The following is a 15,100-nucleotide window of genomic DNA, read 5'->3' as shown; positions in this document are numbered from 1 at the left end:
ACGGTACCTGCCCTGAAAAATTTACAACCTGGATGGGGAAAAGTGCTTTCTATTTTCAGAAATGAGTTTTGTGATTTTAGCTCAACTGTAAGTGCTTAAATCCTCCACTGTTGATTTATCAGTGCTGGTACATGTCCCTAGAGCACTAAAAATTGTATTCGCTAGTACAAATGGCAGACTCCATAACTCAGAGGGACATGTACAAGTCATCTTTTAGCAACTGTTCCTTCCATCTATAACCCAATTATTGTCACAGTAGGCCATATGGAAAACCTTACCAGTATAAAACTTCAAGATTTCAACCATCCACATCAAATTAACATTTAAAATGAAAGTTTAAGAGAGATTCGAAAGCTTTCATATTGGGAAAGTTTTCAGCTATATTTCACTATCTAGACACCCCTGCCTAGAACCTTAATATCTTTCCTAAAGCAAGATTCCTGGTTCTTGAGGGACAAGTTGTCTACCAGCAGCCTCTCCTAAATGTTAGTAAGCCGCTGCAAACCACACCCAGAGGCCCTATGATGTCAGAAGGGCAAAGCAAGCAATAAACATCCCTGTTCAGCAAACACAGAAGCAGACTTTGTCAAAGATCCTGGCACAATGAAATCTTGTAACAGAACCTCACACATTCATATACGCTTTGTGTAAATGTTATCTTTCAATATTTTAAATGCAACAAACTATTACAATTGGGCATGAAATAGCATTCTGTACTCAGGAGACTGGGATTAGGATAAGCTGTTTCAGATCTGTACTGAGGGCTCGTCTCCAGTACTGACTGGATCAACACTGCAATGATCATTCTACCAGGGATCAGTTTAGCAGGTCAAGTGAAGATCAACTAAATCGACTGTCAATCATTCCCTCTTGACTCCAGTACTCTGCAAGAATGAGAACAGTAAGGGGAGTCAATGGGAGAATTTCTCCTGTCAACCTAGCGTGGTACAGACCCCGCACCACGAAGATCTAAACTACCTCAGCCTGAGTTACACTACTGACATAACTCAGATTGCATAGCTTAGACAGACTTGCCCCCATAGCGCAGACCTGCCTTAAATTGCTCTGGCACAGAGCAGCAAGGGAAAATGCATTAAATTGCTAACAAGAGCAATACAGAGTGCTGAGACTTCTTCCCCCCACAGGAAAGGCACTGAACATGCCTACCCATACCCCCACATGATCAATGTCATGCTGACTGAGCTAGCATTACCTGGGTCTTCCTATTTATCCTTTTATAATATTGGCACAAGATTAGCTGTCTTCCAGCCTTCCAGAATTTTCCAAGAGTTACTGCAAATCAAGATTAATGCTCCAGCAAGCTGTCTTGCCCCAGTCTTTTGGAAATTTTGGGTGCAAAATATTGGGATTTTTTGTTTTAAAAAAAATCCAAATTTAGTAACTTCCATTTAACAGCCTCCTCAGACCAGCAGAATAGAAATGGGGGTATGGGAGAAGGAAACACAACAATTGATACAGGACTTGATTAATAAAGAATTAAAGGATAAAGAATAGAAATGTTTCATTATCATATTACATGATTAAATCAACTGGCTTTTTCACCTCTTACAAAACAAATATTTTTGAATATTTGTGCCTCTTATTCATTATTACTGACAATTTCAAACTAGTACTATTAATAGGATTCCTTTTATTGTAAACAACTTGAAGTTTCTTTTGACTTTAACTTTCTTGCATAGATTTGTCCTTGCGTCCTGTTGCTTTCCTTATCTAGTTTCTATAATTCCTAGCTTCTCACTTCTGTTCATTACTATCAACATCTTCCTTCAGTTAGTTCATTTTTATCTTACTTTTTAAAACTGCATTCTAAGCAAACTGTTTATTAATCGCTGAGATCTTTTTATCCTCAATTGTGGTAGTGTATTTTTGGGCATCTAGTAAAAGAGTTTTTTAAACAATTCTTTATCATTTACATTTTTCTGTTCCTCTGTCTAGCTGGTTTGGCTCAATTGTTTTCAGTCTGTTCAAGCTGGTCCTTTTTAAGCACAATGTACACCGGTGCACATATTACTGGTTTGAATTTTATACTCTGCACTCTGCACATAACAAATGGGATCAAGTCACAATCATTTGTATCTAAACTACTCAAGTTCTACAACAATTCCTTTGTTCTGATACTCCATTTGGCATTCTTTTTTCAGATTCAATATAAACACTCTTGCGTCGGTCCTGTCCACCTGATCAGCGCTTATGCTCCAACCCTGTACGCCACACCAGAAGTAAAAGACAAGTTCTATGACGTGCTTAGTGCTGCTGTAGTGCAAATACCTGCTCGTGAACAACTGTACATCTTGGGTGACTTCAATGCAAGAGTTGGAGCTGACTGGGCCTCATGCCCTTCCTGCTTCGGACACTTCGGTGTGGGAAAAATGAATGACAATGGACAGCGTCTCCTTGAACTGTGCACGTACCACAATCTGTGCATCACAAACACCTTCTTCCAAATGAAGCCACAGCACAGAGGCACCCCGGGGGTGCCGATGCGACATCCAAATGGCAACATCTGAGGGATACAGTTTACAACACGGCCTTGTCGGTGTTTGGAAGAAGAGCTAGAAACACGAACAACTGGTTCGAAGCTAACTCTGATGAGATGATTCCAGTCATTGAAAAGAAGCGTGCTGCACTCCTGGAATACAAACGCTCACCGAGCTAGAGTACCCAGGAAGCACTTAGAGAGGCCAGAAGAACAGTACAGCAGACAGCCAGGCGCTGTGCCAGCAACCATTGGCTCCAGCTATGCAGCAGCATCCAGAGCTGTGCTGACTTTGGTAATCTCAGAGGAATGTACGAGGGTATGAGGAAGGCATTAGGACCCACCCAGAACAAGGTGGCACCTCTAAAATCCAAATCTGGTGAAGTCATTGCTGACAAAGCCAAACAGATGGAGCGCTGGGTCGAGCACTACTCCGAGCTGTACTCACGCGAGAACGTTGTGGTTGACGCAGCCCTCGATGCCGTTGAGCTCCTACCAGTAATGGACGAACTGGACCAAGAACCGACTGTGGATGAACTGAACAGAGCCATCAACAGCATTGCAGCAGGAAAGGCCCCTGATCAGGATAGTATACCCCCAGAGGTGATCAAGTGTGCCGCGGACACACTCCTGGAACCCCTACATGAGCTACTGTGCCTGTGCTGGAAAGAGGGTGAGGTTCCACAGGATATGCACGACGCTAATATTGTAACGTTGTATAAGAACAAAGGAGACAGAAGCGACTGCAACAACGACCGTGGAATCTCCCTCCTAAGCGTCACTGGTAAACTGTTCGCTCGTGTCATCCTTGGCAGACTCCAGAAGATTACTGAGAGGGTGTACCCCGAATCGCAGTGCGGATTCTGCGCAGAGAGGTCTACCGTTGACATGGTCTTCTCTCTAAGGCAGCTGCAGGAGAAGTGCAGGGAGCAGAGAAAGCCACTCTACATAGCCTTCATCGACCTGACCAAGGCTTTTGACTTGGTCAGCAGGAATGGGCTGTTCAAACTGCTCCACAAGATAGGCTGTCCTCCACGGTTACTCAAGATGATCCCATCGTTCCACGAAGACATGAGAGGAACCATCCAATATGATGATGCATTATCGTATGTATTCAGAATCAGAAGTGGCGTCAAACAAGGATGCGTGCTTGCTCCGACATTGTTCAGGATCTTCTTCGCACTCCTCCTGAAGCATGCCTTTGGATCTTCAACAGAGGGCATCTTGCTGCACACAAGATCTGATGGGAAACTGTTTAACCTTGCAAGGCTGAAAGCTAAGTCTAAGGTGTGGGAAGTCCTCATCAGAGACATGCTGTTCGCAGACGATGCTGCTGTAGTGTCTCACACAGAAGACCAGCTTCAAAAACTACTGGATCAGTTCTCTAAAGCGTGCAAGGACTTTGGGCTTACCATCAGCCTAAAGACGACACACGTACTCGGTCAGGATGTTGCTGAATCCCCATCAATCAACACTGACAACTATACGTTAGAGGTCGTCCACGAGTTCGTTTACCTCGGGTCCACCATCACTGACACCCTGTCGTTGGACACTGAGCTAAATAGGAGGATCGGAAAAGCAGCCACAACTCTGTCCAGACTCAGCAAGAGAGTGTGGAATAACAACAAGCTGTACACTCTCACCAAAATGCAAGTCTACAGAGCCTGCATCCTCAGCACCCTCCTTTATGGCAGCGAGACTTAGACCCTGTATGCCCGCCAGGAAAAGAGGCTGAACTTCTTTCACTTGCGCTGCCTCAGGCGCATCCTTGGAATATCATGGAAGGACAGAGTGACCAACACAGCCGTCCTCGAGCAAGCTGGAATCCCAACCATGCACACCCTCCTCAGGCAGCGTCAGCTCCGCTGGCTTGGCCACGTCCACAGGGTGAATGATGGAAGGATTCCAAAAGACATCCTGTATGGTGAGCTAGCCTCTGGCAAAAGACCTCCCGGACACCCCCAGTTCCGTTACAAAGATGTCTGCAAGAGAGACCTCAGAGAGGTAGACATCGAGCTGGACAACTGGGAAGAACTAGCAGATGACCGCAGCAGATGGAGGCAGGGTTTACACAAGGTCCTTCAGAAGGGCGAGATGAGGATCAGACAGCTAGCAGAGGTGAAGTGGGCACACAGAAAGCACACTAAGGACTTGCCAGACACCCACCACATCTGCAAGAGATGCAGCAAGGACTGTCACTCTCATGTGGGTCTTCATAGTCACAGTCGACGCTGTAAATGAAGTCCTCAATTGAAACTATAAAGGGCGCGAGCCATAGTCTATGCAGACTGAAGGATGACTACTACTACTAGATGCTGTGAATATGGATTTTTAGAAAGCTTCTGATAAGGTACCTCACCAAAAGCTCTTAGGCAAACGGTCATGGCATAGAAGGGAACATGCTCCCGCAGAGCAATAGCTGCTTAAAGGATAGGGAACATAGGGAAGGAAAAAATGGTCAGCTTTCACAATGGAGAAAAGTAAATAGCAGCTTCCCCTGGGAATCTGTACCGGCACTTGTACTATTCCATCTGGAAAAGAGAGTGAACACCAGGACTGGAAAGTTTGCAGACAATACAAACATTCAATGAACTTCAATGTTGATAAATGAAAGGAATGCATATTGGAAACAATTCCAATTACACATACCAAAACTACAGGGTCTAAATAAGCTGTTACAGCTCAAGAAAAATCTTGAGGTCATCGTGAACAGTTCTCTGGAAACATCCACTCACTGTGCAGTAAAGGTCAAGAAAGTTACTAAAATGTTAGCTTAATAATGTTATTCATAATAAAATATTAACATGTTAAAAACTACTTGAAAAATTCTAGATATTAAAACAGTAAATGTCAAAATGCCACTATGTAAAGCCAGGCTAAGTTCACACCCTGAATGTGGTGGGAAATTCCAGTTTTCCCATGTCAGAAAAGAAATATTAAAATTGGAAAAGGTACAGAGAATGGTAACAAAAATGATTAGAGGTATAGAACAGCTCCCATTTGAGGTGAGAATAAAAGGTTATTGGGATCATTCAAATTTAGAAAATAGATGACGATGGAAGGGTTATGCTAGAGGTCTACTAAACTATGGGCTTGTCTACACTTGCCCGAAACTTCAAAGGGGGCATGGTAATCAGGGTAATGGGAGATTACTAATGAAGTGCTGTGGTGAATATGCAACACTTCATTAGGCTAATTCTCCCCCATGGCAACTTCAAAGTGTCAAACGTCAAACTGCCGGCATGTACGTAGCTGCAAGCACTTCAAAAAAATTTGAGTAGCAGCACAGGCACTTCGAAGTGCCCGCAGGTACACACATGCCCACACTTCGACGTATGACACGTCGATGTTGGCACGCGGGGAGAATTAGCCTAATGAAGCATTGCATATTCACCACAGCACTTCATTAGTAATCTCCCATCACCCTGATTACCAGGCCCCCTTTGAAGATGGAGGCAGGTGTAGACTCCAGCCAGTTTCAACTGACATTTTCTCCTCTCCCTCCCCACCCAAAGGTAATATTTATTACCATCCCAAAAGCTGTCAAAGGATATGCAGGGTAGGGGAGGAACTTATAAAAGCTATCTCCAGCTAAAGTAAAGGGAAACAAACACTTTGTTAAAATGAATGCCTTACAGCTCTGTCTCTATAGACTATTCCTGAAGGAATTCTGCACAAAAAAATTAAAATTTTTGTACATGCTATTTGAAAATTATGTATATTTTATTCAACAAAATATCATAATATAATCCCAAATTCCACTATTTTGATAATTTACAGTAGGGTCTCAAAATCTGCAAGTGCCACATTCGCGAATTCAATTATTTGCAAGTGGCCTCGTTCCCCCAGGGCTCCACAGCTGGGAGCTCCAGCGGCTGCGGCAGGTTCTCATGGGGGATGCAGCGGTTTCTCAGGGGCTCCAGGACAGGGAGCACCAGCAGCCACCCCTTCCCCAGGACCTTAGATAGGGAGTACCCATGTTGTCACTTCCTGGGGCTCCGAGCTCTCCATTCATGAAAATCAACATGCACAATGGTTCTCAACACAGAACCCCTGCAAATGTTGAGACCCTACTCCATTTCAAAATACCAGTCAACAAGTATGTCTGTAAATAGATTCCTTACTAGACATATAAGCACAGAACTGTGAGAAATTCATTTAAACTACAATATAGAATTTTATTTCTCATCCCTCTCAGAGGCAGTACAAGCCATAGGCGAGTCAGGGTAAAAGAGGAACTAAAGGAGACAGAAAGGACCTGGGAGTGAATCTGGAGATTGCTGAATGGAAGTCAGAGAAGTATGAAACAGGTTTTTTTGGGGGCAGAGGGCTGGGAGCGATTGTTAGGGAGCCTGCCCCATGCAGACTCTAGATGATGCCTAGCCTCTCCCATTCAGTCAGGCCTGTCCCCTAGTGTGTCCTTGTAACTTCTTCCCAATGAGTACATGTCCCTCCACCCCCATTCCTACTATATTCATCTGTCACTGCACTCCACTCAGCCACCCTGACATCCACGTACCCCCCCATTTGCCTCTTTGTTCCCTCCCCCTTGCTCCTGCATCCCTCATCCGCACCCTCATGTGTGCCTGCACCCCCCTCCTCTGTCCACATGTGGCCCAGCACCTCCATACCCATTCAGTCCCTGATACAGTCTGCCCTTAGGAATCCCAGTCTCTGACAAGCCCCAAGCTATTTCCCCATATACGGTCTCCTGACCTGAACCATCAGCCACAGAATTGCCAAGCCAACAACTTCTTCCATTCCCAATCAGCAACTGGGGCCATCCCTATCAATGAGAAGCTGCTCTGTTCTAATTGTACTGTGGCCCTGGCGAGAAAAAGATGGAACTATCTGAACTTTCTGGCAGAAGTTACTTTCAGAAGGAAGAAAAATTATGCACTGCACATTAATAATGCACACAAAGCAATCTCCCCAGAAGTATCTAGCACTTTTGCTGGTGAAACTTTTGTTGACTGAGGTGTGAAAATGTAAGGAATGTGCCAACAGGAGCTCAATACAGCTGAAGGAGTTTGGGAATGTGTTCTGCAGCGATCATTTGCATGAAAATACAAAGGTGTGCATATGTAATACCTTGTAAACAAAGCCTCATGGGAGCAGGCAAAGCAAGCAGGTTTTGTCTATCATAAACAACATGTTGTTGTAAAGTCACAATTTATGCTATCACCCAGTGTAAGAACTGTAGAGTCTCAACAACGCTTGAAGTTTTGTGGGGGTAGAGAAGCAGTGGGCAGACGGACGGACGGATGGCATGACTGGCGGCTGCCCATGTAACAGGGTTCAGGGGTCCCCAAGCACTGCACCCCATCCACAAGCAAGAGTGACTCTCACTCAGCAGATAGACCAGGAAATTTATTAGGCGACAGAGGCACAGCTTTTTACAGAAAAGTCAGTGCAGCAATCAGAGACAGTCATTCCAACCTGTCCTGGGGAGAGGAGCCCAAAGGGTGCCCCTCTGGGGTGTAGCTCCCACCTAGCCATGCTGTTTGCCTTTCAACTCTCTCTCTCCCCCCAGAGTCTCACTGCCACCTCTGATTCAAACCCAACTCAGCTCCTCCCTAGTCTTCGTTCAGGTCAGAGGTGTTACCTGCCAGCTTAGGTTACAGCCCCAGGGGTTATCTTTAGCCAATGTAAGCTGCTCTGCCTGTCTCACACACACATCCAGCCTGAGTCTCACATGCAATCCCCCCACTCCATCACATCTCTCCCCACTTCCAGACCAAACTGAGCAGGGTCACTTAGCCAGTGACCTGGGGAAGTTTGGGGCCCTCCCTGCATGACAGGGCATCAGCTATGGTGCTGTTGTTCCCCTTCACATGGACCACCTCCATGTCGTAGTCCTGCAGGGTAGACTCTACCTCAGGCGCTTGGCATCGGCCCCTTTCATGTGATTCTTACAGGTCAGGGGTGAGTGATCGGTGTACATGGTGAAACGCTGTCCAAACAGGTACGGCTGCAGCTTCCCCAGAGCCCACACCATGGCCAGATATTCCTCCTCTCTGGCCACGTAGTTCTGCTCCTGGGGCAGCTGCTTCTTGCTCAGGTATATGATGGGGTGTTTCTCCCCCTTGTCATTCATCTGAATTAGCATGGCGCCCAGCCCCACATCTGAGGCATCGCAGCCGGCCAGTAGGAAGAGCAGCAGACGGATGGCCAGCATGACCAGCAAATGGCTGGTGGAGCGGCTGGCAGGGAGCAAGCAGAATGCAGGACCAGCATAAAGGGGGCATTGTCTGAGGTTCAATGAGGGAATGCATCAGGGTGATGTATCAGGGCCTGCATGGACTGGACCGAGTTGTAAGTGGGGCATTTGAAAAGGGGGTTACAAAGAAAGTTTGGGTGTGTGGATTGGCTGGTTGCAGTATTGGACTGGTGAGCCTGAGAGGCAAGAGACACTGCTCAATCCATTTGAGCTGGGACAGTTACTTGAGGATTGGTTAGGAACTCTGGGTGTGGTATTTTCCCAAGCTTATGCCATATGACTCTTCTGCCTTTTTCTTTAAAAGTTTCTTTTCTACACTCAGACTCTGTGCTTGTGAGTGGGGAAGGACTGCCTCTCCGAGGCGCCTAGGGACTCTATGAATTTCCCAGGCTACTGAGTGGGGGCTCGAGCCAGTTCTGTGAGAGATGGATGAAAAGGAACCCCTACATTTTGAACCCAGCCCTGGTTGCTGCCATCTTCTTCCAGCAGAAGAGTTACAAAAATAAGACCCCAACCACCAAATTTCACCAACAAACGTGCCAGCGTTGACAGCACTATGCTGGCAGGAAACACACTCCGAAATAACATTACAAACTTTTCTAGCTCTTTTACAAAACAACTATGTTAAAATCAGAGACAACTTGTCTTCCCTGATAAAAATTTCAAGCCCCTCTATCAAATGTTAGCCACAATAAAGTGAACCAAAATAAGAACTAGAAATGAGGCTGAGAAAGTAATAAAGGGGAATAATGGGGAGGAGATGAATATGTAACTGTAACAAATGTCTACATATTAGAATAAAGATTGAAAATGGCTCAGAACTAGGAGCCAAGAACACTTATACACTCTTTTCTCCAGAGGTACAAAAGGACCACATCTACCTTAGTTGATTAGAAAAAACTTGACACAACTCCTAAAAATGAAAAGATAGAACTAATTGAAGTGATGTCAGTGAATACCAATAAGAAATATTATGTAGGCAAATTAGAATAAAAACTAAATCTCTTGTTGTCTCCTGCATAATCCAATAAGCATTATGTCTGATTTATTATAAAGTAAATCTGGTTTTTTATACCTGTCCAAATTCACTGACGGTAATAACATTACAGATGTGTCACTGAGCGAATAATCTAAAGATCACTGCTAAAGTATACGTGAAAGACTCATTTGGTCTGTAAAATTATTATTACTGGTAATCCATAAAAAGGAAGGCACTTTGGAAGGTAGGATTAGAATTCAAAAAGGACCTAATAAAATGAAAAATTGGTCTGAAATTGGCAAGATGAAATTCAATAAAGACCAGTACAAATTACTGCACTTGGTAAGAAAAAAATCAAAAATACACCAACACAAAAAGACCAAGAACAGGGAAGCCTATAGTATTGCTGAAAAGATCTGGGGCTTATAGCAAATCACAAATTGAATTTGAATCCATAATGTGATGTGGCTGCAAAAGAAAAAAAAAAAAAGCAGCAAATATAACTCTTTAGTGTTTTAACTGGAATGTCATATGTAAGGCACAGGAGATAAATGTCCTGTTCTACTCTTCCCCATTGAAGACTCAACTTGAGTGGATCCAGTTTTGGGCACCACACCTTAAAAAACAGATATACAAATTGTAAGAGTTTAAATGAGAGTAACACAAAAGGTTTAGAAAATGAGGAAAAGTTAGAAGAAACCAAGTATGTCCAGTCTCAAGAAAAGACGACACAGATGACCTGGTAACAGTCTTCAAATATATTCAGGGCTGTTTATAAAGACGACCAGGATCTATTTTTTTTCATGTCCACTGAACATAGAGGACAAGTACTAACTGGCTTAATCTGCAACAGAAGAGAGTTAGGTTCCATATTAAAAAAGTTTTTGAATCAAAAGGACAGTTAAGCATTGGAATAGCCTTTCAAGGGATGCTACGGAACCCCTATCACTGGATAGTAACAGAGAGGTAGCAGACTAGTGACAGAGAGATAGCCGTGTTAGTCTGTATTCTATTAAAACAAAAAAGCAGTCATGTCACACTTTAAAGAATAACAAAATAATTTATTAGGTGATGAGCTTTCATGGGACAGAGCCACTTCTTCAGATCACAGCCATACCAGAATAGACTCTATATATAAAGCACAGTGGTCCAAAACCTGTTATCAAGGTTGGCAAATCAGAAGTGAGGGGTGGGAAAGTTAAGAGTTAGATAAAACAAACTATGTAAAAGACGGGTAATTGCTGTCCCAGTTCAAACCGCGTGTTAATGTGTCGAATTTGAATACAAATGACAGTTCTGAGCATTCCCTCTATAAACAGTTGTTAAAGTTCCTTTTCAGTAGAACACAGACTTCCAGGTCATTAACAAAATATTTGTTTTGAGATAGGTAGCCCTATTAGTCTGTATCATAACAAAACAAAAAAAGCAGTTATGTAACTATCACTGGAAGCTTTCAACAAAGCACTGAACAAACATCTGTGAGGTTTGGTCAGCTAGTCCTGCCTCATGGGGGGTGGGGCAGGACTAGATGACCTCTGGAGGTCCCTACATTTCTGGGATACTGTGAAAGGACCCCAGTTCTACCATGAGCTCAAGAAGTGTTAACAAGGTTGGTAATGCAAACCTAAATATGTTTGGTATTGAGTAACGGATATAAAAAAGGACTCCAGGATAGTCACTTTATAGTCACATCCACTGTAAATGTCTACTTCTCTTTTTCTGAACCTCAATTACCTGATCCGTAAAGCAGTCCAATTTTCACTAGAACTCTTAAAGGAACTTAAAATATTCTATTAATATTTCAGAAAGTGTGTATTTTCACTTTCTACTCTCAATGTCTAAATCATTTCACATAAACCAGATTCAATTTAACATGAATATTAACAGTTTTACAAAATTTTCAAAACTTTACAACAGATTTTATTCAAAATCTTTTGTTAGCTCCTGAAGACTTTTAAGTTCTCTTTTTCCCTATAATTTAACCACACATTCCACTTATAAATTAATCAACAGAGTAGTCCATCTTTGACAATAGTCAGAGAGGCATCCATGTTAGTCTGTATCTTCAAGAACAAGTCCTGTGGCATCTTACAGACTAACTTATAGTCCTCTAAAATATCTGTTAGTCTATAAGGTGCCACAGGGCTTCTTGTTTTTGATAATAGTATAACTGTAGTTTTAGTGGTCTACAAATCCGCAGTCCCTCTGAAGTAGCTGATACCCTATATTACTCTAACACCTTGCCTTATTTGTGATTCCCTAGTGAGAAGAGATTTATTTTAGGAATACAGTTTTATTATACCCTGATTTTTCAGAGATTGTCAGAATGCACCCATACAGACCTCACTGTAGCTATGTAAAGACTATAAAAACAAATAAAACCAGTACCATTTTCATTTTGTTGACTCCCCTTGTAAATGAGAGCATTTATCACTGATGCAACATACCATTCCTTCTCTTAACATCCTCTCTCGCAAGAACTATAAAGTTCATGGCAACCTTATTTAATGCCTATAATCTCAAAAAACCTTTTTATTCATCAAGACTTTCTAACTAGCTTAACCATTTTTAAAAACTTTAGTTTATGGATTCTGTCTTCAATGAAAATCAACAGAATGAAAAAAATGCATGCACAATTAATAAACTTGCTGATCTAAATAAAGCTATCTAAATGCATGATACAGACAAAATTAAGATTTAATCTTCAGTTTACTCTGAGATCACAGCTGGTCTGCTATACAATCAATGCAACAATCCTTTTTCACAATAGTAATTAAGCAGACATATTATTTAATTTTAAACTAAAAAAAAATTCAGTTACCAATTTGCCTGCCAAATGTGCCTAACCAGCCCCCATCACTGAATATTTAATAACAGTGGAAATTTAATATGCAAATGAGGGCAACTCAAAGACACTTAACATCTATTCTACCTGTATTTTTAGAGATTTTTACATTTATTTATAATAGAGGCAACTACTGCAACCACAATAGTTAAAGGGGAAGTGAGCATACAACCTTAACTTCTTGATTCAAGTTATTTCCAGTTTAATTTTTTCCTTTCATTTTTACCTAAAGGTGAATTTTTTAAGCGTTTGGATAATGGCTCAGTTATTTTAAGTATGAGGACACCAAAAATACTCATTCTTCTTGATTATTAAAAATGTCACTTTGTTGAATTTAGTCTTGAAACAATCAATCAGAGGTAGAAAGTTGCAATTTAGCATGTAAAGAGCCCTCTAAAAAAGAAAGTCTATTGACTTCACTTTAACACTTCACTTCCGTAGTACAAATCATATGTCTATTTAGCAAGATATAGAAGAAAAAAAAAAGTATGTAGCTACCCTACTTGTATAAAGAAAAACAGATCAAGTGTACATGAAATAAGGCAGGATCTGCAGAAAGAATAATGAAAAAGCATTAGGCAAAGGTTACTTATTTAAAGTGGGCCATGAAATAGTCTTGAGAAAGGGTGTGCAAAGTAGAAGCTGACCCCCTGGGAAGGATGTGAAATTTCGTAAGGGGAGCGCAGCACGACGAGCTGCTGGGTCCCAGATGCATCCATCTCATTAAAAATGTTGAAATATGTTACTGTTTTTATGTATGTGTATTAACATTTATACACCGATTAAAGTTTTTACATTCTACATACTTATTTTCCTTACATGTATGGAAAGGGTTTTTGGTGGTGGTTTTTTTTTTTTTAAATCCACATGAACCTAACCAAAATTTCTATTGGTTTGGATTATATTAGACAAGTTGGGGTGCCCTGCTAAATGCAGGGATGAAAAGTGGGGCCCAACAAAAAGTTTGCTCACCACGGTCTACAGTATTGCGTATTTCATAATGCACATTGTGCTGGTGCTATACAGATCTGTTGTGTTTTTCCCCCTTTTCAGAAAACAAATTGAAAGCATTCAAGTACTGTATGCTAAAAAAGTATTAATATTTGCATAGTAAGCCATCTTCAACCAGTAAATGACACTATAATTACACATATAGTGGTAAATCTGTTCATACATTACCATGCAGGAATCAGCCTCATAAGCTGTGCATAGCCAAGCTGTTCATACTTGTGCATAGCAGAGATTCCAACACTTTGCTATGTATGCATAATACATTACATATATTCCAAATTTGCAGCACTTATCTAAGTATGAAGGAGTATCACTCCTCTTCTTCCTCTTTATTCTCTCACCTTTCCTGTTCCCACTCATCCCATCAAACTCATCCCCTTGGTTTTTCCTTCACCACCACAAAGAACACAGCAACGTAGACCTAACAAGATCTGCTTTCGTCAGCTTCATCAACTGCTTTTATGTTCTATCCCTTCTCACACTTTTTACCTTCTCTTTGTGGCAGGCACAGCATCTTCATACAGGTGTACAGCACATCTTGGATGCTACTTCAGCATAAACAATAATAGTGTAACACTGTATTGTTTGTATATGAATATTTCCATCTGATAATGACCAGATCACATATTTTTCTACATATTTTTTTCTTTTCTTGAGATTAAAAAAAGTCTCAGAAAAGTAACTGGATTTTGTTACATTTTCTCAAATAGGAAGTTTCTTGCAACAATTCAACACCAAGATCACAAACTGAATCAGATGGATCAATCTGCCTGAACTGTTTTTCTAAAAGCAAAAAAAAAAAAAAATTTGTATTTCCTGAAATAATTTAATGTAATGATTTAAAAATTTTAGTCATGAGAAAGGAACACTAAGATACACAACAAGCCTTATAATTTGGTATTTATAACTGTCAGTTGGGACGCATACCATCCAGTATCACGGAATACTAAACAAACATAGAAGAGACCCACTAAACATATTCATAAATGATAGGGAAAAAGGGATAAACAGTGAGATGGCAAAATTTGCAGATGACACAAAATTACTCCAGATAGTTGAGTCCCAAGCAGACTGTGAAGAGCTATAAAAGGATCTTAATAAATTGGGTGATTGGGCAACAAAATGGCAGATGAAATTCAATGTTGATAAAAGCAAAGTAATGCACTTTGGAAAATATAATACCAACCATACATATAAAATGATGGGTTCTCACTTAGCTGTTACCACTCAAGAAAGAGATCTTGGAATCATTGTGGATAGTTCTCTGAAGACATCCACTCAGTGTGCAGCAGCCGTCAAAAAAGCTAACAAAATATTGGGAATGATTAAGAAAGGAATCGATAAGAAGACAGAAAATGTCATATTACCTTTGTATAAATCCATGGTACTGCCACATCTGGAATACTGTGTACAGATGTGGTCGCCCATTCTCAAAAAATATATATCAGAATTGGAAAAGGTTCTGAAAAGGGCAACAAAAATGATTAGGGGTATGGAGCGTTTGCCATATGAGGAGAGATTAATGAGACTGCGATGTTTTAGTTTGGA

General features: G+C 41.5%; 1 protein-coding gene across 1 annotated transcript in view; it reads right to left on the bottom strand.

The window, feature by feature from the left end:
- RNGTT (RNA guanylyltransferase and 5'-phosphatase) overlaps positions 1-15,100 on the bottom strand; it is a 400,609-nt gene that overhangs the window by 290,718 nt on the left and 94,791 nt on the right. The window lies entirely within an intron of this gene.

This window comes from Carettochelys insculpta, chromosome 3, assembly GCF_033958435.1.
Source record: "Carettochelys insculpta isolate YL-2023 chromosome 3, ASM3395843v1, whole genome shotgun sequence".
Taxonomy (NCBI): Eukaryota; Metazoa; Chordata; order Testudines; family Carettochelyidae; genus Carettochelys; species Carettochelys insculpta.
This window is presented reverse-complemented; position numbering and strand designations above follow the sequence as displayed.